We start from the raw sequence: 23,310 nt of genomic DNA, 5'->3' as shown, positions 1-23,310 counted from the left end.
TATACCTATTATCCTTACTTTGGTCTTCTCATTTTGCCCTGGACTTTCTGTATGTTTTGTATTAGGGGCTTTTTGCATTATATTAGACTATTGTGTCAATGTTTTCTATGATATCTTCTGTACCTTAGATTCTTTCTTCTATCTCCTGTATTCTGTTGGTGATGCTTGTATGACTCCTGATTGCTTTCCTAGGTTTTCTATCTCCAGGGTTGTCTCACATTGTGATGATTTCTTTATTGATTCTATTTCCATTTTTAGATCCTGGATTGTTTTGTTCAATTCCTTCACCTGTTTGCTTATGTTTTCCTGTAACTCGTTAAGGAACTTTGATGTTTTCTCTTTAAGGGCTTCTAGCTGTTTATCTGTGTTCTCCTGTATTTCTTTAAGGAAGTTATTTATGTCCTTCTAAAGTCCTCTATCAACATTATGAAATGTGACATTAATTCAGTCTTGCTTTTCTGGTGTGTTGGGGTATCCAGGGCTCACTGTGGTGGGAGAACTGGGTTCTGATGATGCAAGTAGTCTTGGTTTCTGTTGGTAATGTTCTTTCCTTTGCCTGTTGCTATCTGGATATCTTTGGTGTTAACTGGTCTTGCTGTCTCTGATTGTGGCTATCTCTCTTGCAAGCCTGTGTGTCAGTATTCCTGGGAGACCAGTTCTCTCCGGATTGAATTTGGGTATGGAGAGCTGTGGCACAGGGTTAACTCCAGGGCATAGGGAGAAACCTGAAGAATCCTGTACTCAGCTGTTCCTTGGTTCCTGTGTTCTGATTACTCTGGGCTGGCCCCTCTTGGGCCAGGAATTTGAGCAGAAGTGGTGATGTTCCCTGTGCTCACAGGTGTGTCAGTGCTCCTGCGTGACCAGCTCTCTCCTGGTGGTATTGGAGTATTGAGTACTATGGCACAGAAACACCTCCAGGCATGGATGGAAACCAGAAGGATCCTGTTCCAAGTGACTCCTCGGTTTCTGTGTGGTGAGGTCTCTAGGCGGGTCCCTCAGAGCAGAAGTGGTTGTCTTACCTGTGCTCACAGGTATGCAAGCACTCCTCCTATATTTTATAGGATGCTACAGTTATAATACCTAGGACAATTTGCTTCTTTTCCTATTTTAAAATGTTTTTAAATAGTACCCATTTATTTTAATTATGGAAACATAAATTAAAGAACTAATAAAAACTTAGCCAGTAGTATAGGCTTTTAATCTAGGTTCTGGATTAGCTTCAAGCAGCAGAAAATTTTAATACAGGTGTTCCAAAACAACACTGGATTTGATTTTTCTTCTACATCTTAACCACATAAAGACCTAACAAAGAAAGAGAACTTCAGACCAATTTTTCTTATGAATATCAATGCAAAATACTCAATAAAATTCTCACTAACCAAATCCAAGAACACATCAAAACAATCATCCATCATGATGAAGTAGGCTTCATTCCAGGGATGCAGGGATGGTTTAATATATGGAAATCCATCAAAGTAATCCACTATATAAACAAACTCAAAGACAAAAACTACATGATCATCCCATTAGATGCTGAGAAAGAATTTGACAAAATCCAACACCCTTTCATGATAAAAGTCTTGGAAAAATCAGGAATTCAAGGCCCATACCTAAACATAATAAAAGCAATATACAGCAAACCAGTAGCCAACATCAAACTAAATGGAGAGAAACTTGAAGCAATCCCACTAAAATCAGGGACTAGACAAGGCTGCCCACTTTCTCCATATCTATTTAATATAGTACTCAAAGTCCTAGCCAGAGCAATTAGACAACAAAAGGAGATCAAGGGGATACAAATGGGAAAGAAAGAAGTCAAAATATCACTATTTGCAGATGATTTGATAGTATATGTAAGTGATCCTAAAAATTCCACCAAGGAACTCCTAAACCTGATAAACAGCTTCAGTGAAGTAGCTGGATATAAAATTAACTTAAACAAATCAGTGGCCTTTCTCTACACAAAGGATAAATAGGCTGAGAAAGAAATTAGGGAAACAATACCCTTCACAATAGTCACAAATAATATAAAATACCTTGGTTTGACTCTAACTAAGGAAGTGAAAGATCTGTATGATAAGAACTTCAAGAAATAAAAGATCTCAGAAGATGGAAAGATTTTCAATGCTCATGGGTTGGCAGGATTAACATAGTCAAAATGGCTATTTGCTGAAAGCAATCTACAGATTCAATGCAATCCCCATCAAAATTCCAACTCAATTCTTCAGAGTTAGAAAGGGCAATTTGCAAATTCATCTGGAATAACAAAAAGCCTAGGACAGCAAAAACTATTCTCAACAATAAAAGAACCTCTGGTGGAATCATCATGCCTGACCTCAAGCTGTACTACAGAGCAACTGTGATGAAAATTTGCATGGTACTGGTACACCGACAGACAGGTAGATCAATGGAATAGAATTGAAGACCCAGAAATGAATCCATACACTTGATCTTTGACAAGGGAGCTAAAATCAGCCAGTGGAAAAAAGACAGCATTTTCAACAAATGGTGCTGGCACAACTGGCAGTTATCATGTAGAAGAATGTGAATTGATCTATTCTTATTTCCTTGTACAAAGCTCAAGTCTAAGTGGATCAAGGAACTCCACATAAAACCAGAGACACTGAAACTTATAGAGGAGAAAGTATGGAAAAGCCTCGAAGATATGGGCACAAGGCAAAAATTCCTGATCAGAACAGCAATGGCTTGTGCTGTAAGATCGAGAATGGGACTTACAAAATTGCAAAGCTTCTGTAAGGCAAAAGACACTGTCAATAAGACAAAAAGGCCACCAACAGATTTGGAAAGGATCTTTACAAATCCTAAATCAGATATAGGGGATTAATATCATATATATTATCATATATATATATATATATATATATATATATACCTCAAGAAGATGGACTTCAGAAAATCTAATAACCCTATTAAAAAATGGGGTACAGAGCGAAACAAAGAATTCTCAACTGAGGAATACTGAAGGGCTGAGAAACACCTGAAAAAATGTTCAACATCCTTAATCATCGGGAAATGCAGATCAAAACAACCCTGAGATTCTACCTCACACCAGTCAGAATGGCTAAGATCAAAAATTCAGGTGACAGCAGATGCTGGTGAGGATGTGGAGAAAGAGGAACACTTCTCCATTGTTGGTGAGATTGCAAGCAGATACAACCACTCTGGAATTCAGTTTGGAGGCTCCTCAGAAAATTGGACATAGTACTAGATGAAGATCCAGCAATACCTCTCCTTGGCATATACCCAGAAGCTGTCCCAACTTGTAATAAGGACACAAATTCTTAGGCAAATGGATGTATCTGGAGGATATCATCCTGAGTGAGGTAACCCAGTCACAAAAGAACACACATGATATGCACTCACTGATAAGCAAATATTAACCCAGAAACTTAGACTAACCAAGATACAATTTGCAAATCATATGAAACTCAAGAAGAAGGAAGACCAACAAGTTGATACTTTGTTCCTTCTTAGAATAGGGAACAAAATACCCATAGAAGGAGTTACAGAGACAAAGGTCAGAGCTGAGATGAAAGGAAGGATCATCCAGAGACTGCCCCACCTGGGGATCCTCTCATATACAACCACCAAACCCAGACACTATTGCATATGCCAGAAAGATTTTACTGACAGGACCCTGACATAGCTGTCTCTTGTGAGGCTCTGCCAGTGCCTGGCTAATACAGATGTGGATGCTCATAGTTATCTATTGGATGGAACACAGGGCCTCTAATGAAGGAGCTAAAGAAAGTACGCAAGGAGCTAACAGGGTCTGCAACCCTATAGGAGGAGCAACAATACGAACTAACCAGTACTCTCCCCCCACACACAGAACTGTGTCTCTAGTTGCATATGTAGCAGAGGATGGCCTAGTAGGCCATTAGTGGGAGGAGATGCCCTTGGTCTTGGGAAGATCATATGCCCCAGTACAGGGGATTGCCAGGGCTAGGAAGCAGGAGTGGGTGGGTTGGGGAGCAAGACAGGGGGAGGTTATAGGGGACTTTCAGGGTAGCATTTGAAATGTAAATGAAATGTAAATGTAAATGAAGAAAATATCTAATAAAAAAAGGCATAAGTAGAGGCAAATAAAAAAAAAAAGAAAGAAAGAAAGTAGTTCTCTCATGTTTTCTGGACATGAAAACGGCAAGGCCAGAATCTTAATCTGTCTGTAGAAGAATTCTGGATTGTATGTGTTTTTATGTTTCTTTGATCTGTCTACATGGTGATTAGTCTTGGACACGCCACAGAGTCTCCTACCTTTCTTCAAGGATTTGGGAGTATTTTTATACTATGTATTTATTCAACAGAGACTATTAATGTCTTCAGAGAAAAGGATTCTGGAAATCCTGTTTCCCTAAGGCCTAGGATGGATTGGCAGCCTCTTTCCCAGAAAATGTGAACATTTTCTCACCAGGCATCATGTCTAACATGGTAGATACAAGTTTTCAAACAAAAACTTGTTCTGAAAAAGATAAGTTTGACCATGAAAAAAGTTGTTATTTAGAGCTATTATATAGTGAATCAATAGTTTAAAGACAGACTATTAGAATCAGAGAGTATTGACTGGAGACCCTGAGCTTGGAAACCTTCAAATCAGACTTGAAAGACATGTTGAGATGAAGAGACCTGTCTTCCTCAACCACCTCCATGTGTGTGAAAGGTCTCAATTTACTAGAATTTCAATCTCTCCAGATTTTAAGGAGCTGAAACTCTTAACAAATGCAATTTTGTTAATTCAGAAACCCGAGGATGAGTCTATTGATGAGAGAGATCATGACTTGGACACTGCAATCATTATAGCCATTAATTTTCAACAAAGTCTTCCTTTATCTTCTACCACCAGCTCTCATATAAGAAAAATAAAAATGTGGATCAAGAATATTCAATAAATGAGTAATTTCCTTAAAACAGAAAAAAAAATAGTAAAAGGAACCAGGGTAGCAGCCAAGTCTAGCAGGGCAGCTCGTAGTGTTAAGGACTCATGTCCCTGCCTTGGATTCTGCAGTACGTGGCTTCTTTTTCTAAGAATGGACATACTGAGTTCCAGATAAGGAGCAAGAAGATGAAGGAGGCAGGGGCTTCTTTCAAAGTTATTTCGAATAAATTGTGTACTTCATTTTTTAAAAATCCCATCCTTTGTGTTAGTTTTGTTGATAAGCAATTTCTACAAGTAACTTGGAATAGAAAAAGAAATTTTAGTGAAGTTTCACAGCCCTTTGAAACTGTCACTACAATTTGGCCTTTAAAATAGACTATACACTTTAGAGAAAATTTAGATTGACAGATAAAGTTGGTGGAAAGTCCAGATAAGCTCTATCTTCCCAGATAAGCACGTGCTGAGCCTTCCCTCTGCCAGCACCGCACCAGCATGCCACATGCTCTCCAGTCGGCAAATCTGTATTAGCAGATCAGCATCTTTCAAGACCAGCCTTTACAGAGGGGTTACTTTGGGTGCCTTAATATATTTTGTGAGTTTTACAGACCATCACTGATGTGCACCCAGCATTATTGCCAAATACCACGTGGCTGCACTGTTTCAAAAGATCCACGGTGTGACTATTTACCCTCCCTTTCCTCTAAACCCTGTCAGTCAGCGACCTTTTCCATTACTCAGTACTTTGCCTTTGCCTGAAGGTCATATATTCACATCTACACAGTATACAGACTGGCTTCTTTCTGTTAGGAACAGTCAGTAATTTTCCTGTATATCTTTACAAAGCCTGATATAATTTCCTCTTGGCATTGGACAATAATCACCTTCATTCCACCACAGTGGTTCATTCAGCGGCTAGAGGATATCTTGACTGCTTCTGTGTCTTAGCAATTATAAACAAAAGTAGTATAGCACCTGTCTAAGGACTTTATATGGGAATTACACTTAAATTAATAAATGGCAAGAAACAAAATTTTTTTGAGTTTCAATGTAAGACACCTTTAGTGTTATGGTATACTGCCACATTGTCTTCCAAAGTCGATACATCACTTTTTGTTGATGTCAGCGCTGAGTAAGCGTTCCTGGTGCTACACATCTCACCAAGATTCAGTGTTGTCACTGTGCTGAATAATGACTTTTAAAATCACATAGTGATATTAGATTGCTGTTTTAATTTTTACTTTACCGTGTGTGTCACCTTTTCATATATTTAATTTCTATCTATTTAACTTTTTTGATGGATTTTTCGACTGAACATCTATGGATTCAAATTTGAACAATTCTGTGAAATTGAAAATTAGGTCCTTTATGTTCTTATTATTGGGTTTTAAGAGTTCTTTGTGTGCATTAGTATGTGCACATACAACTGAATGCATACTTATGTTTATTTTATATGGATGAGTCCAAATGAGCTTTAATTATTGAATTTAACATAATTTGACATAGCTTAAAGTTATATGTGAAAGCAATCTGAGTCAAGTGTTTGTCTCAATCAGACAGGCCTGCAGGAGTGTCTGTAGGGGCCTGGTTTGATTTTTAGCTGATATAGAAGGGTCCAGGCTACTGAGTATAGCATCATTTCCTAGACCAGTTGTCTTGAGCTATTTAAGAAAGCCAGCTAAGCAGAAGTCTATCTGTATGCTAGCAATTAATGTTCCCTCATCATTTCTGCTTCAAGATTTTGCTTGAATTCCTGTTCTGACTTTCTTAAATCATGGACTGTAATCTGTAAATTGAAATATATCACCCTTCCTTTGCTTAATTGATTTTGATTAGAGGGAAGAAACTAGCCTCGATGTAGCCCAGGCTGGCCTTGAACTTGTGTGTAGCTAAGGATGACCTTGAACTTCAGATCCTCCTGTCCTACCTCCAAGTGAGAATCTGCTACCATACCAAGTTTGTGGGTGATGGTTATCAAGCCCAAAGGTTTTTGCATGCTAGGCAAACTCTTTACAAACTATGATACATCCCAGCCCCAGTTCTTGGATAACTTTATGGATAAATGTTCTTTTCAATGTCTTTCACAAATATTTTGTCCTAATGTATCACTTGGCTTTTAATTCTTTCAGAGTAGAAAAGAATAATTTTACTGAAATCATGTATTTTTTCTTTTTATGGATTGTGGCTTCAGAAATGCAACTTTAAAATTGCATTTTGGAATATAAACACACTACATTTTTTTAAGAATAGGAAAAATAAAGTGTTCTTATATCGAAATGGAACTAAAGTAGAATTCAGTGATGAATATTTGGGCAAAAAACATCTAAATAGTTCAACATACTTCTATATTATACCAGGGCTATGTATGTCTTACTGAAACTATACCCTGAGACCTTTAAAGAGGGCTATGGAGCTATAAGGGAGGGCCCTTTGTAGAGTTACCTAACATCAGGGAAAACAGCCTCTTAATCTACTGTGGTGCAATGCTGATGAAAGGTCTGATGTCCTGGCAATCTGAAACTGCAGGCAACAGTTAGAAGCAATGAAGCATTCGATAAGAGCAAGAGTTGCTACGGAAACATAGATCGATCTTAACTGTCTAAGAGTAAGAACTACAAACAAGTAAACCCAGACATTTCTATTTCAGAGTAGAATTTTTTTGAATGGAATGTTCACACCTAACACTATGCATATTAAAATTACATATCAAAAGCACTCAGTTGGTAGTCTAAAAAATTCTCAAGGAAGCAAATGGAATTCGTCTACAAAAGAAAATAAAGGAAACTCAACTTCAAGGTCTTGGTGAATTAAGACATTGATAAGCCACAAATTCAGTACAATTGCTTCCACTTGAGAATTATTTTTTAAATTTTGTTTTATGTGTATGAGTGTTTTCCTACATGTATATCTACATGGCACAAATATGCTTGATGTCAACTGATGCCAGGAGTCAGAGCTCATGGAACTGGGGTTACAAAGCCATGTGGGTGCTAGAACTTAAACTCAGGTCCTCTGCAAAGACAGTCAGAACTTTCAACTACTAAGCCATCCATGCAGCCCCATAAGAATCCTTTTAATGGATCCCTTAAGCTTTGTTTTAGTTAAAATCCATTAAAATGCAGCATGGCCCATTATTCTTTTGACTCTTTAAAGCTGTCCCTTTAGGGCAGGTGGTAGCTGAAAACTTCAATGTTTGTAGAAGGATTTTTATGCTAGATAGAAACAAATGTAAAATATTTTCTGAATTAAGACTCATGTTTAAGCTCTCTGGAGTATGACCTCTCCTATGCCCCAGAATCTTTAATGATCCCTCTCCAGAAGCCCTGATGTTTTTGCTAAAGTCTCCTAAAAATGGGTTGTGATGGAAAATGAGCCAGACAATAGCATTTTTTAATTTCATGGAAGAAAGTCTTGAAAACTAGCATTTTTAGTTTAAGATAAAGAGCATTCACTGTTTAAAATCCCAGATGAAAGCCTGTTGCATGTTGGCAGGTATGAGTAAGTATGTGAGTATACGTGCGTGTGTGTATATGTGTGTGTGTGTGAGAGAGAGAGAGCGTACACATGCAAATGAGGCTGATCATGACAGTATCTTTGTTGTGAGATAACTTTTGTTAACTTATAACGTGTTCCCCACTCCACTCCGGACGGCTGGCTGGGCGGGAGCTTTGCAGATAGTGTAGTGTGTGTTTCCTGAGACTGCTTTCTCCATTTCGCCAACAACCTGGCTGCCTGACTGTTTCTAGCTGACTTCATCTGTGACTTGATCAATTGTCTCTGGTTTATGAGATAAGAAGTCATGCTTTGCCCCTGAGCAGATGGCTTAGTTAGGAAGAGAGCTTGCTGTTTAAGCAGGAGAGCCTCAGCTTAAATCCCTAGCACCTTTCTAAAGAGCTGGGCTAGGGTGAGCCTGTTCATAACCCAGTGCTGCTGGCATCAAGCACAGGGATATCTGGGCTTGGGGCCCATAGGCTTAAGTTCAGGTTCAAAAAGAATCTTGTGTCAAGGAATAAAATGAAGAGTGGAAGAGCAGAATACCTGATATCCTTCTCTAGCATCTAATTGTTTGTACATGGGGATTCATCAGTCCCCATATGTGCATGCACATCACATGTGTACACACACATACAAATGTTCATGCATATACATACATGCATGTACACACATGTGCACGTGCACACACATATACACACAACAAGCACACACACATACACACACACATGAACATGTGCATGCACATATGCAAGTACACACACACACACACACACACACACACACACACACACACATTCTAGCTCTATGCCTTAACACCAACTCAACTCTAATAGCACAAATCATGTAAATTCCCATGAAACTTCTGATGTTAAGATATATCTATGTGGACTTACAGTTTTATTTCTCTTAAATAATGGATACATCCTCCTAATTCAGAGGTAAAATTTGGTAGATTCAATTTTGTAATGAATCTTGACAGAAGACCAAGTCTAAAGTTCTTAATGGTCATTACACTATTTATGTGGACTACCTGGATTCTATCCACAAGTTTTTCATGAGAATTTTTCATTTTAAGGTTCCTATACTTTAAATATCTAGCTGTAATTATTTCTCAAAAGGAGAATTCTCCCACATTGTTATGAGTACTGTGTGGTTTTTTCCTTTAATTAATTTTGTTTTTTACTTATTCACTTTACATCCCGCCCCTTGCCTGCTCCTAGTCACCCACTCCCTCAATCCTTCCCCCTCCTCTTCTCCTCTGGGAGATTGGGGATAGGGTGGGGGCTCCCTGGATATCTCCCCACCCTGGCACTTCAAGTCTCTGAGAAGTTAGGTGATTCCTCTCCCACTGAGGCCAGACAAGGCAGCCCAGCTAGAAGAACATATTCTACATACAGGCAACAGGTTTTGGGATAGTCACTGCTCAAGTTGTTCAGAACCCACATGAAGGCCAAGCTGCAGTTTTAATACTATATATATATGATTAACTTCTTCAACATAACAATATGTTTCGAGGCTGTATTAGGTACTTATTCATAAATATCAACTTATAGGTCAATCATTCTTATTTTACAACCATAGAAATACATATTTTCTTATATATATATGAATATGTGTGGTGTAGTGTCTCTCTCTATTTATGCTACAAGCATACAGTTATAGACAGAAGATGTTAGCTCCCCTGGAGCTGATGGCTGTGAATATTCTGATGTGGGTATTGGGAACTGAATTTGGGACCTATGTTAGATGAGTGATATGGTGAGAGTTTTATTACTGTGAAGGGGCAGCATAACCAAGGAAACTCTTATAAAGGAAAACATTTAATTTAGGGCTGACTTACAGTTTCAGAGACTTAGTTCATTATCATCATAGTGGGAAGAATATCAACATTCAGGCAGGCTTCATACTGGAGAAGTTGCTGAGAGTTCTATTTCTTGATCAGTCAGGAGGAAATTCTGATTCCACAGTGGATGGAGCTTGAGCACAGGAGACCTCAAAGGCAGCCTATGCAGTGACACACTTCCTCAAACAAGGCCATACCTATTCCAATAAGGCCACACCGCCTAACAGTGCCACACCCTATGGCCAAGTATTGAAGCACAAGAATCTATGAGGGCCAAATATATTCAAACCACCAAAAGCAGGAAGCAAATTTAACCTATGTGCCATCTCTCCAGTCTTAAAGTTAGAGGAAAGTGGAGGATTCATCTTTTCTTTAAAGTCTGAGACAGAATCTAATATATATATATATACTAGGTCAGCATGAGCTCTGAGTTCTGATTCTCCAACTTCCACCTCTGTCTGGAGTGTCAAGGGTTACAGACATCTATACCCCCAGCAGCACATTCTAGGCTGTGCTATGGATAGAACCCTAAGCCTCTTTGCCTCTAGACTAGAAAGACCTCTGAGTCTCTAGACTCACTAGGCTACATGACCAACTGGTGTTTTTATTTAAAATTAAATTATGTTCTTGGTTGTTTCTAGCTTCTAGTTATCACAAATAAGGTCACTATGAATACAGTGGAACACATACCCTTGTGGCATGTTAGGGCATCTTTGGGTATATGCCCAAGAGTGGTGGTATAGCTAGGTCACCAGATAGATCTATTTTCAATTTTCTGAGGAAACTTCAGATTGATTTCCAGAGTGGTTGTACCAGTTTGCAATTCCACAGTAATGGAGGAGTGTTCCTCTTTCTCCACATCCTTCCCAACATGTGCTGTCACTTGAATTTTTGATCTTAGCCATTCTGATTGGTTCAAGGTGGACTCTCACGATCATTTTTATTTGCATTTCCCTGATGACTAAAGACTTTGAACATTTCTTTAAGTGCTTCTTGACCATTTGAGATGCCTCTTTTATGAATTCTCTGTTTAGTTATATACCACATTTTTCGATTGGGTTGTTTGGGGTTTTTTTGTGAATAGCTTCTTGAGTTCTTTATATATTTTGGATATTATCCCTCTAGAAGATATGGGGTTAGTGAAGTTTTTTCCCAATCTGTAAATTGCTGATTTGTCTTATTGAATATGTCCTTTGCCTTACCAAAGCTCTTCCGTTTGATGAGGTTCCATTTATGAATTCTTGATCTTAGAGCCTGAGCTTTTAGAGTTGTATTTAGAAAACCCTTCACCCCTATGCCAATGAATTCAAGGCTCTTTTCCACTTTCTTTTCTACTAGATTCAGTGTATCTCGTTTTATGTTGAGTTCCTTGATCCACTTGGACTTTGTGATAGCCAAAAGTTGGAAACAACCCAGATTTCCCACAATGGAAGAATGAATACAGAAAATCTGGTTCATTTACACAATGAAATACTATTCAGCTATTAAGAACAAGGACATCATGTGTTTTGCTGGCAAATGGATGGAACTAGAATATATCATCCTGAGTGACATAACTCAAAACCCAAAGACATGTGTCTTAATCAGGGTTTCTATTCCTGTACAAGCATCATGACAGCTGGATCTCATGGAGGCACTTCCCCAACTGAAGCTCCTTTCTCTGTGATAACTTCAGCCTGTGTCAAGTTGACACACAAAACCAGCCAGTACACATGTATGGCTATGTACTCACTAATAAGTGGATATTAGCCAAAAAATTTCAGAATACCCAGGATACAATCCATAGAACTAAAGAAGGTTAATAATAATAAGGACTCAAGTAAAGGAGGGATAAAAGGAGAGAGGGACCTGGGTGGGAGAGGTACAGAGAAGGAAAAGGGAGAACATGATTATGTACTAGGGAGGGGAACAGGAGTGAAGCCCTGAGGGCCAGTAGAAAGAATGGAAATAGGCAACTTCAGGAGGTAGGAAGTGGGAGGACTCTCTAGAATGTACCAGAGACCTGGGAGGTAAGAGACTCTAAGGAATCAAAGGGAGGGACCTTAGATGAAATGTCATATAGTTGGGAGAGGGAACTTTTAAAAATGGAGAAGATACTGAGGGAAAGGAGGTTCAGTGTGGCCAGCTCAAGGGGATGTTCCAAGTCTTGACACTATTACTGATACTATGTGCTTACATACAGGAGCCTAGCATGGCTGTCCAAGAGGCCCAAGAAGCAGCCATAAGTGTCTGATGCAGAAACTTACACCCAAAGAATGGACAGAAACTGGGTACCCCTGTAGTTGAATTACAGAAAGATTGGAAGAAGCTGAGGAGGAGGGTGACCCCATAGGAAGACCAGCAATCTCAACTAACCTGGACCCCCAAGATCTCTCAGACACTGGGCCACCAACCAGGTAGCATACACTAGCTCATATGATGCCCCTGACACATATACAGTAGAGGACTGCCTGGTCTGGCCTCAGTGAGAGAAGTACCTAAACCACAAGAGACTTAAGGCACTAGGGAGTTGGGAGGTCTGGTGGGTGGGGGAAGGGAGGACATCCTCTCAGAGACAGGGGCAGAGGGAGGAGTACTGGGATGAGGAACAGTCAGAGGGAGGACTGGGAAGGGGGATTATGACCAGACTGTAAAAAAAGTTATAATAATAATAATAATAATAATAATAATAATAATAATGCTCTCAAAGTAATTTTATGATCTGTATTTTCAAAGGGGTATTACCATATTAACTCCTAACCTATAGAATAGCCAAAGATTTAATTTGCTATATTTCTTTCTTTGGTGTTGTAAGCCAGTGATTAATTCTAACTTCCCTTTCATTATGATATTAGGAGACTCTGAATATTCCTGGAAACATTAGGGCTAGAAGATCCTAGAAAGCAGAAAAACGAGAGATGACTAGAGGTGGTCCCATAGAGGGGACCAGCAGATGAGGCTATTATCTTAAGAGACCTTGGGCTTTGTCTGAGTCAAGTAGAAAGGCATGTGGGTTGATCATCTGCTTGGAAATTGGCAGTGGAATTTTCTACACAAGGCAGTGAAAGGCACATGGTGAAACTGGATTATAAGTATTTCTAAACAAGATTTGAGATTTTTCTGAAGGTGAGGAAAATTATAGGGTTATGACCATAGACACATTCATGTCAGATAAACCAAATTCTGGGGACTAAGGCAGCTCTGGTAGCTCTACAGAATAACTGGTAAGAGTCATCATGCCTACTTTGGGAAAACTACAGAAGCTGCTGTAAGAATTGCAGTGATGTAAAGGACGAGGCTGGGCTAGTTCCCACAGTGAACAGAAGGCCCTTGTTGCCATATCTTCTGATGTCCACATATCTGCTCCTTCAGCAACTGCAAGTAAGTTTGATCACAGGGATGTACAACATAGATCTTACAAATATTACCAAAAAAACTCAAACTCCTGCTTTATGAGCTTTAAGATTAATACAAAGAAAACGAATTGTTTGGTCTATTGTACTTTTATGACTATCTTGGCTATCTATTTGTTTTCAAATTTACCCCCTCTCTCCTTCTATTGTCTTCTCCTTCCCTCCCCTCCCTCTTCCCCTTCCCTCTTCTCTTATATCTTTTCTTTCTCTTTTCTCTTCTTTTTCAATCCTGGGAACATAAAGGACAATTTCACTATGTTATACACAGAAGAAAAATATATTAAGTAGAAAGACCCTCAGGCAGGAGATTTTATGATTCTGTGAGTCTCAGAAGTGACATCATGGTGGAAATGAAATGAAGGTGTGATATCATTTTACTGGGTTGAATAAACTCAGCGTTTTTCCAAAATACCATTGGAAGATTATCTCTGGAGGTGACACTGAGGAGAAGAGATCAATTTAGAATTACCTTTAGAACAGATGAACTCAAAGTGACATATGGCTGTGTTATTTTTTGACACATGAAGGAAACATAGTGATAACTATTTGTGGTTTAAGAACCCTGTGAGGCCCTTCTGGCCTGCATCAGCACCGGGTAACCTTGGGCGCGGAGCCGGTGGACACCCCCAAGGTCCCATAGAGGACTCTCCACACGATCTTAAGACCACCAGTGAGTGGAACACAACTTCTGTTCCAATCCAATCATTCGGGACCTGAGGCAGCACTAGGGAAGCAGAAGACCCAGCCTGACCAGGGTCCAAATCCCCACCTGTCGGCGCCAGCACCAGGTCACCTGGGCGTAGAATCAGCGGACATCCCCAAGGTCCCTAAAGGACAGCTTCTGAGGCAGACCCTGTTTTAGGCTCCAGACATCTGGGCACCTTCCCTGCTAGAGGAGAGGTGTCTGCCCTGCCCTGGAGAGCTTTGGCTGAGCACCTGAGTGAGTCATCTTGGTTTCTGGATTCCTCCAAGACTAGTCTGAGTAGGTGAGAGTGTGGACTACAGAGGCTAACAGCTTCTGGGACAAGTCCGGTTTCAGGCCTTCATCTTCTGCCAGGAGGCAGGTCTGAATGCCAGATATCTGTGTACCTTCCCTGTGAGAGGAGAGGTTGCCTGCAGAGTACTCTGACCACTGAAACTTAGAGGAAAGAGCTAGTCTCCTAGGTCTGCTGATAGAGACTAACAGAATCACAAGAGGAACAAGCTCTAACCAGAGACAACTATAACAACTAACTCCAGAGATTACCAGATGGCGAAAGGCAAACATAAGAATCTTACTAACAGAAACCAAGACAACTCACCAACATCAGAATGCAACACTCCCACCTCGCCCAGTCCTGGGCACCCCAACACACCCAAAAAGATAGACCAGGATTTCTGTGCAGGATACACTCAGCAGGGTCTGGAAAGAACCCAGATGCCCCTCAACAGAGGAATGGATACAGAAAATGTGGTACATTTACACAATGGAGTACTACTCAGCTATTAAAAGTGATGAATTTATGAAATTCCTAGGCCAATGGATGAACCTGGAGGGCATCATCCTGAGTGAGGTAACCCAATCACAAAAGAACTCACATGATATGTACTCAATGATAAGTGTATATTAGCCCGGAAACTTAGAATACCCAAAATACAAGATACAATCTGCAAAAGACATGAAACTCAAGAAGAATGAAGACTAAAATGTGGACACGTTGCCCCTTCTTAGAATTGGGAACAAAACAACCATGGAAGGAGTTACAGAGACAAAGTTTGGAGCTGAGACGAAAGGATGGACCATCTAGAGACTGCCATACCCGGGGATCCATCCCATAATCAGCCTCCAAACGATGACACCATTGCATACACTAACAAGATTTTGCTGAAAGAACCCTGATATAGCTGTCTCTTGTGAGGCTATGCTGGGGCCTAGCAAACACAGAAGTGGATGCTCACAGTCAGCTATTGGATGGAACACAGGGCCCCCAATGGAGGAGCTAGAAAAAGTACCCAAGGAGCTAAAGGGGTCTACAACCCTATAGGTGGAACAACAATATTAACTAACCAGTACACCCCAGAGCTCGTGTTTCTAGCTGTATATGTATCAGAAGATGGCCTAGTTGGCCATCATTGGAAAGAGAGGTCCGTAGTTCTTGCATACTTTATATACCACAGTACAGGGGAAAGAAGTGGGAGTGGGTGGGTAGGGGAGTGGGGGGGGGGTTATGGGGGACTTTTGGGATAGCATTGGAAATGTAAATGAAGAAAATACCTAAAAAAAAAAAGTACTCCGTGAGCTGTGTTGTATAAATAGTACAATGTAATACTATGTAAATGTTATATGGTATGATGTTTAATAGTATATATCAACTTGACTACCAGTTTACTTGATCAAATGATATTCTAAGTGTTTGCTCAATTTTTAGGGCAAATTACATTTATATAGGTGAACTTTAAATAAATCAGATTAGCCTCTGTGATGTGGTTAGTGTTTTCATACAGTCAGGCCTGAACAGGATAAAACTAACTGGCAACCCAAAGTGCCTTAGGACTTTATCTGCTTCATTATCTCTCTGGGTCCATAAAATACTCTTTTTGGATGCAGACTATAGGGTTGGTTCTCCTGAGTCTCTGTTGAACAGATGTCAGGCTTGTCAGCCTTTATAAGCATGTTAACAAATTTCTCACAATAGGTCTCTTTATATGTCTTCTCTCTACCCACCCACTTACCTATCTGTCTGTCTGCCTGCCTGTCAATCCATCATCCATCCATCCACCATCCATCCATCCATCTATGCAATTAGTTTTATTTCTCTGGAGACTCTTGACTGAGCTACCTTGTTATCCCCCATCACAGATGATGAAATTGATGTTCAGAGAGTACAAGTCTGTACTACATGTAGAATTCCAGTCTATTTGATTTCAACACTTGACCATTCAAGTTTTCTCTTAGTCTTCCTGGAAATATGAAGCATTGAAGAGATAAATCCAGAATTACAGATCAATGAATCTTCCCTCTAGTTCTGACTTCCAGTTTTGGCTTCTACTCCCCACCTCTACTCTCTATCAGGTCTACTGTCGTGTTCTTTTGTACTTGCTCTTGGATGGAAATTCTCAGTACAGAGTATTAGAGACTATCTAACCCTTTCCTGATTGGCATAGATTAGATCCTGTGTGGGCAGGACTGTATTTCTGGGGCGTCAGCCCCTCCTTATCCTTTATCATCTGCATAAACACATACAGGGTAAGTCACTCTCTATGTGTGTGCCCTCTTTGAGGTTATCAACTAAGCAGTATATTTGGTTTTCAAATCAAGTCATCTATAAAAAACCAATTTGTTAGACTAATAAATTCAATTCCAAGTCACAAAGCACTGCAGAGGGTGGGAGCTCTGAAAGCTTATTTTTAAATGTTTCATCTGCAGCCCTGAAAGGAAAAGCCCTTTCCACCCCCTCAAGGGTAAGATTGTCTCATTCTTCTGATTCATATTCATCTTTCAAGATACAAGGTTTTTCATAGTTCTCTTCCTTTTGAAAGTAGGCATCTCTTTTATATCAAATCTAAACAATAACTTCACATCCTAGTGCCTGTTTCTAGAAATCTATTTCATTTCACAAAACAAGTCATCAAAGCATACAGTCTTGTGCAATTTCCATTTTAATATCTCTACCTGAAATTTGGGGTTATATGACTATAGTCCAAAGCCTAGAATATTCTGAATTTTATACACTCTTCTTTTGTAGAAGGAATACCAATTTGGCAAAACACACTTTTTAAATTCATGCTTTGTTTTTGGAAAATGAGAAAAAAATATAAATCTTTAAAATTCCCCATTTCCCAGGACTTGGAGTTTGTTAGAAAAATGGGCGAACAAGATCACAAATTGCCTAAACTAAAAATACAACAAGAAATTCATTTTGGGTAAAGATTTATAAGGCTCTTGAGACCTTAAGGAAGCTGCAGAGGCCATTAATCATCAGTGGGGTTTGTAGCTTTTTTTCCTCCTCAAACTGCTTTGCCTAAAATGGTGATGAATTATGCCTTCACCCCAATCATGTGTGCTCAGCCATAAACTTCATTCGTTTATAGGAAGAGGATGCTGTTGCTTGTTTATATTCTCATTTGTTTTATGTTAGGAAGCAATTTACTTCTTAGGGAAGATGTGCTAGTGATTTTGAGATTTGCTTTCTTCATGACTAGGCTTCATGGATAGTAGATATGAGGTGGGATTTTTTTTTCCATGTAATCCAATCACTAGCTAGGCACTACTGAGATTTCTCTACCCTCAGTCTTTTCTCCTTTGCAGAATATATAATAGCATCATCAAGATACTATTATAAACAGTCGATAAGTTGTTGCCTACAAAGGTTTTAGGCAAGTGCCTAATATGCTAAGCATCAAATAATGTTACTTAATCCGGTAGGAAACACTTTCAGGTGTCTCTATTTGTATGATAGCATTTCTGCAGAGGGAAGCATCTTCTCGAACCAAGTTTTCCCTCTTCACAGTGCGGCAGTGTAATAGAAGAGGCAAGGGGAATATTATCAGAAAGCAAGACTTTCAGCAGGTTCTTTGATTATTGTAAAACCATGCTCTGAAATTGTCCCATCTTTAAATCAAAACAGGGGACAAGCAAATAGAATAGATACAGTCAATGCAACTAATTAATTTCATGGTTTGGTGACTATAGAATGGTACATTCATGAGAAATAATGGTAAATTCCAGGGAAAACTTTATAAGTGCTTCTACTAGTATATAGAAGTATATTAGTATTATATCTTATACTTTATATTAGTATTTGCCTATACTGCAGTTTGTGAATAGCAGCTACTATAGATAACAGACCAAGTATGCTTTGGCAGCTTCTCCTTGACTTATGTGTGTAGGGTCTTTCATTCTGAGTCTTTTAATGAGGGTAGAGTTTGACTCCAGTAAAAAGAAGTTATCAATTCTATTTTCTTTATTCAATGAAGCAAGTTGCTTCAAAACAAACAAACAAACAAACACCAACAGACACAAGTGACTATAAAGAAGATTCATCTTTAATGGTCTGGTGTGTTTAATCTTATTTTGGTTTGTTTTAAAGGTTTTAGTCTAAAGGAAGCTGTCTTCAGTTTTCTTCCTTGGAATGTGTCTCCTTATGCATATCTCTGGGTCCACTTTTCCAAGTTCTTCTGCAGGCATTAATTCCTTGGTTATTGACTGTGCATTCCAACCATCCATCCTACTTCCTCCACGGGAAAAAACATTTTGGACCTTTTTGTATGTTTTGCTTTAAACTTAGGAGACAGGGACTCATGTAGCTAAGCATGGCCTTCAACTGGCTGTGTATTAAGAGACAACATTGAATTCCTGACCCTCTTGCCTCTACTTCTTAATTGCTGAGATTATAGATATATACCACAATGTCTGGCTTTCTGTGTGTCTCTGATACACAATATAGATTCAAAATATCTATAAACCAAGCAATAGGTATATTGGCAACAAACTGTAGACAAGCTATAAACCAGAATACATATGTGCTCTTTGTGCCTACTGTTGATTCCCAAAAACTTTCACAGAATAGCACATACCCAGCATTAATGAAATAAATGTTCTGCGAGAGAAGACAAGAGATTATCAAGCTTAAACCAGGATATTGCATCCAAGGAGACCGAGTAAGTGCACTCAGGATTAATAGGTGAGACTCCAGATTCTCCACACAGTGGTTGAAAGATGAGCTATCACTTCTTGTTTCTTCAGATGAGACAACAATCAACAGCTTGTTTCTCACTCTTCTGGTAAAGCCACGGGGAAACAGGTACTTCCACACAATGCTGTTAGGGTTGCAGAATGACTTAGCATCTGTGGAGAGGAATTTGCTTCTCTGAGGCAGGCTGTATGCATTTGCCTTTTATCCCACAAGTCAGTCCCATTGCTACAGAAAAGAAGTGACTGATAACAGCCTGTTTAATAGCAGTGAGGGTTACTCCAATATTTTTGCTGTTTGAAGTTATTTTCCTCTTGTTAGCATGGGTCATAGATTTGAAAACTTATAGATTATAATTTATATATTAAGTATTATTTTATACATTATACATTGTATGTTGTAAGTTCTATGTTATATGTGTCATATGTTACATGTACTAGAGATTATAAAACATGTGGCTGAGCATCAGACATTATTTAATTATTAATTTATTTTCCTATTTATTTATTTATTTATTCATTCATTCATTCATTCATTTATTTATTTATTTAGTGTGTGTGTGTGTGTGTGTGTGTGTGTGTGTGTGTAACCGTATGTGTGGAGGTCAGAAGACAACTTGTGGAAGGTGGTTTTCTCCTTCTACCATCTTGGTTTGGGAGATTGAACTAAAGATATTAAGCTGGGTGGCAAGTGTCCTTATGTGCTGATCCACCTCCCTGGTCTGACCAACAGGTTTATTATCTGTTTTTAAATTGAGAGAGATAGGGGAGGAAAAGAGAGATTGTATATAGATATTTGTTCAGTTTTCTAGTTGTTTAAAATGTGAAGGTAAGTACAGTGCCTTATATACCCCATCATTCATAGAAGCAGAATATATGTTTTGTAGTGTCTGTATGTGTGTGCGTGCGTGCGTGCGTGCGTGCGTGCGTGCGTGCGTGCGTGTGTGTGTGTGTGTGTGTGTGTGTGTGTGTGTTAACAGGCACAACACAGGGGTCAAAAGGATATCATTGAGTGTTACTACCTTGCTTGAGATAGCATCTCTTTTTTGCTGCTGCATAGACCAGACTACCTAGACTCTGACCTTCTGAGGATTCTGTTATTGCTTCCATAAGAGCACCAGAATTATAGATGCATTTGGCTTTATGTGGCTTACAAATATGTGGGATTATTAAATGGTTGAAGCAATTATTTCCCAAAAGTCATTGCAATTTATTTGCTATAAACAGGAGCAAACAACATAAATGCATTGTGAATTTGTTAAGAATCAAGGAAGCTCACAGTTTTCTTTAAGGGGGAGAAGCCCTGGTTACTTATTTACTGAAGCACTGAGTACGATCAGCATTCCCTTTGATGTGAATTAGACTCTATTATCCAACCATTCATTTTGCTCTCTGAAGTTTCAGAGGGGTTTAGAGTTAAACAATATTTTTAATGTATTCATTTCTTCCCTTTCTTTATCTTTTCCTTCTCTTAGTGCTAAAATAATTGCTTTTTGAAAAGAAAATGTCAAGGAGTATCAAGGGACGAAATGTTGATTACCGAGTGATTTGGTTGCTGTGGGCCATCTAAGAAATGCTATTGTATCAAAAGTCTCTGGGGAGCCTTCTCACCTTCTGTGGCCTTTACTCCAATGAATGGAAAGGTCTTACATGATCAAACCGAATCTATCAGCGTGAGTCTCATCTATGAAAATATCTTCTGTCTTGTAGGGACAGGATATCATAGGCAGGCAAAACTAAAGTTGAACCAGTCTATGACATCACCATCAGCTAGAGGGGATAAAAAAAAATAATATGATTTCAAGCCACAGAGCCTTCTACAACAGAGAAGTGCAGCCTGACTCAGAGGTAGAGGCTAGCGCAGTGAGATGCTCTTACAAACAAGTTGCCTTTCCAGCTCCAGAGTGCCTGCAAGTTCAGAGAAACAAACGCTGAGTTTTCATCTCTCTGCTCCTTTCACTCAGCCATACAACCACAGAATGTGCCCAGACTTCAGGTCAGCTGTCTGGAAATGCTCTCGATCCTGCCATTCCAGGCAAGCCCGAGTCTGACGCTAACCCAGCAATGTGTTACATTAACTACTTTCTTCACACGTTATTTTTCTTATGCATAAGGAGCATTTGCTGATCTTTTTTTCTTGTCAGGAAGCCCTAGCCCCTACCTCATTTTCCCTTCCCCATATTACAGAATAGACTTCCTAACACTAAGCCAAAATGTTTCGTGAGGCACATTTTTTTCTAGCTGTAGAAAACAAATCTGAAGAAACACGAAATGAGAAGGCGCTGCAGTCATGTTTTTCTTTCTTCTGTTTCCTTACATCTTAGCCCTTTATTTTTTAGAAATGTTTCCTCCATGGTGTCTTTCCTTCTTACCTCCCTGACACTTATGGGTTTTGCCTAATCTTTGCGCCAGCTTCATCTCTTTTTAATGCCTGCATCTCTGTAGCTCAATGGAAAGGGATCCGCAGATGAAGAGTCGATGGCACATTGATTTTCTTAATTCCAGTTCGCAGTGGAACATGGATGGGATAAACATGTTCATTGTACTTCAATGAGAACTATAATTGTTTGGTGAGTTTGTACATAATTTATCTCTAAAGAATATTGTATTTCCAAGTTTTCAATGTCCATTTAGGCAATGTGATATAAACTAGAAACATCTCAGACTTAGCAGGCTCCAAACTGCCTAACACATATGGTAACTGGATTCCAGGATAGTCCTTTAAGTAAAGCCATAACAAGGGCTCATGACACAAAACTACCTTTCTCAATGGCCCATCTATAGAGAATTTTCTTTTCTTTTCTTTTCTTTTCTTTTCTTTTCTTTTCTTTTCTTTTCTTTCCTTTCCTTTCCTTTTCCTTTCTCTTCCTTTCTTTTCCTTCCTTCCTTCCTTCCTTCCTTCCTTCCTTCCTTCCTTCCTTCCTTCTTTCTTTCTTTCTTTCTTTCTTTCTTTCTTTTTTGTTTTTTTTCAAGACAGGGTTTTTCTGTGTAGCTCTGGCTGACCTGGAACTCAGTCTGTAGACCAGGCTGGCCTCGAACTCAGAAACCCGCCTGCCTCTGCCTCCCGAGTGCTGGGATTAAAGGCGTGCGTCACTATGCCCGGCTGAGGGGAACTTTCAAACAGAGTACATTAACACTGGAAGACCAAAACTCTCAGGTAGGTCATGACTGAAGAAGCTGTCAGTGTATCTTCAGCTTGTCTCTCTTCTGCTTTTCTGAAATTTCCTCTCAACCAGCCATTCCCTTCAGATAGGCTTTTCATCTCTGAGCAAAACTTTCTGAATGGCCTTGTGTTTCCTGAAGCTCAATGGCTTTCTTATGCCATTAAATCAAGTCTGTTTCTCCACAGGATTGTTTGGATTGTCATAGAAAGTGACCAAATGATAGTCATTGGTAGTAAGTCTCCCTCTTAAACATAAATGACAATTGTCGATGCATGCGTGTGAGTGTGCATGTGTATACTATAGTAAAATTTAATGGGAATGCGTCTTCTACAGTTCAGGGACTTGAAACCAAGGACTGGACTAGTGTGATGACAATAGGAATATGAAGGAGGGTACCAATACCGGAAATATGGTAGCAGTTAAATGGTCAGGATATGGACATGGGTTTGACAAGGAGGTGAACAATAGGAAGCTAAGTGCAAAGCACTTGTTTCACTCTTAGATGTAGGTGACTGAGAAGATGCTTCTGGAAAAATAGTTCATTGGAAGGTGGGGCTGGATTGGGTAGGACTTTGGACAAGTCCTGACAAGTTAAATGATAAGGGCTTCTGGTACAGTTGTATGAACCACCTCAGAAACTAGTTAGGTCTATGTTTCAAGTTTAGGCTATACATTTGAAACTCCCTTGCTTCAAAGTAAATGCTAAAGTTGCATGGCAGAGTAAGGTGATATGAGTGGAAACCTAGAACAGTTGAGGGAAGGGAGTTCTGTAGTCATCTGGTGCATATTTCCTATGAGTTGTTTGACTTGACAGCATGAAACTGAGGTTACATCATCTGTTGGTGCTACCG

This window comes from Mus musculus, chromosome 8, assembly GCF_000001635.26.
Source record: "Mus musculus strain C57BL/6J chromosome 8, GRCm38.p6 C57BL/6J".
Taxonomy (NCBI): domain Eukaryota; kingdom Metazoa; phylum Chordata; class Mammalia; order Rodentia; family Muridae; genus Mus; species Mus musculus.
This window is presented reverse-complemented; position numbering follows the sequence as displayed.